The 1750-nt window shown below is 53.6% G+C and overlaps 1 protein-coding gene across 1 annotated transcript in view; it reads left to right on the top strand.

Annotated features, from left to right (window-relative positions):
- The window catches only part of LOC104281366 (ankyrin repeat and fibronectin type-III domain-containing protein 1-like), a gene marked incomplete at its 3' end in the record, with an annotated part of 170578 nt that overhangs the window by 93566 nt on the left and 75262 nt on the right, over positions 1 to 1750 (top strand). The gene's annotated exons all lie outside the window — the stretch shown is intronic.

Genomic DNA, 1750 nt, shown 5'->3' with positions numbered 1-1750 from the left:
GCTGGATAGGTTTGTGAGTGACCCCCCACCCATGGCAGTGCCACCATGGCACACACATCCCACATCCCTCTGCTGCCCTGGGACCAGCCTGTGATAACCAACCCCGCTGCCTCCTGCCCAGGCTTGGGGGAGAGCATATGCAAGGTTTAATCATGACTCTCTAGTGAGTGTTTACAGAGCGTGAGCAAAATGTGATTTATTTCTTTAATTTCTTCCCTTGCAACAGCTTAGACTGCAGGCAGACGTCCCTGGGGCCTGCTGAAGGCATGGGTTTGCCTTCCTCCTGCTGCCCGCCCACCCCAGTCAAAGCAGTGAGGTGCTGTGCTTCCTGTGGGAGCAGTCCTGGTAAAAAAACCATACAAATATACGTGTGCATGTGTGTGTATATCTATCTATCTATGTGACTTCCCACTGCCCTGCAGGAGCCGGGTATTGCCGTGCCTGCCTGTACCGAGTGGGTAAACTGAGGCACATGGTATGAGTGCCAGGAGCGCCATGCGATCACGCCACTGTTGCAAGCCACGACATTAGTTTCCCGTCCTTGGCTGTGCCTGTGGCTTGCCAGGTAATTTAATCCCTGGAGCGTCTTTTCAATGTGATTTGGATTAAAATTGGCTTGGGGCAGTGAGCGTCTCTTAACGTGTGAATACCCGGTGCCTAGTGATGAAGCCCCAGCAAAGATCAGAGCCTTTAATATTCGCTCTTATTAAGCCTCTGTAGCTGTTCTGATTAAGGTTTTGGCAGTTGCCGGGGTGAAACGGAGTCTGGGTGCTGGTGCCTCTTTTATCTCACCTCAGTTGGTTCTTCCTCTGCCTTTCATCTTGTCACCCTGCACGAAGATGCATGCGCATATTTATTTTGGAGTGACTTCCTCCATCAGTGGATGGTGCTGGGTGGACACCGAGGTCAGTGATATTTGGGGTTTTTTCACTTGCTAAAGGCTTTTGGCAGACCAGAGGCTCCTGCGTCCTCCCCGAGGTGCCTGGAGCCCGTCTGCCTCATGTCCTTAAAATAAATGGGCAGAAAAGCCCACCACTAACCATTTGGATGTAGAATTAAAGTTGCAAACGCCGGGCTTGCGGCAGCTCTGGGCTGTTTCTAGCCATTACTCAGCTTTTGGGGTGGCTGCTGGGAAGGAGCCAGCGAGGCTGGGGACCGACTAGGGTGGCACAGGGTCACAGGGGAATACCTGTACTTGTGTGTTCAGGGGACAGGTTCAGGTCTTTTTTTCTGCTCTTGACCTGGTTGTTGGGTATCGCGCTGCACCAGAGCACGTGGGATGCTCCTCTCCAGGTGGGAGGAAGCAAGGGCAGATAAACCAGCCTCGGAACAGAGACATTTCCATGGAAGTTGCCTCGAGGTTTGTCATTGATGCTCACCCTGGGACAGCCACCGAGGCCTGTAATTGCTGGGAGAGGCTGAGGGCGGCTGGATAGGAATCTCGGGACAGGCTGCTGGCCCCCGGCACGGAGAGCCGAGCCACCCTGGGAGGGAGGGGAGAGGGACTGGAAGGAGAAGGAGGAAGAGGAGGAGGATAAAGAAGCAAGCAGAGGCCCCTGTGCAGCTCTGAGCGTTATGGAGATGGTGAGTGATTGAATACCAGGACTAGATGGGTAACGAAGAGATTTGCTGGGAAAAAGCTAAACTGAATTCACAGCAGCTCTTTTTTTCCCCCACATTGTTCGTGAGCCATTGTGGGTCTGGCTGTGATGAAGGCGAAAAGGGGGGATGGCGACAGCGAGCAGGCTGG

Source organism: Apaloderma vittatum, unplaced genomic scaffold, assembly GCF_000703405.1.
Source record: "Apaloderma vittatum isolate BGI_N311 unplaced genomic scaffold, ASM70340v1 scaffold10092, whole genome shotgun sequence".
Classification (NCBI taxonomy): domain Eukaryota; kingdom Metazoa; phylum Chordata; class Aves; order Trogoniformes; family Trogonidae; genus Apaloderma; species Apaloderma vittatum.
This window is presented reverse-complemented; position numbering and strand designations above follow the sequence as displayed.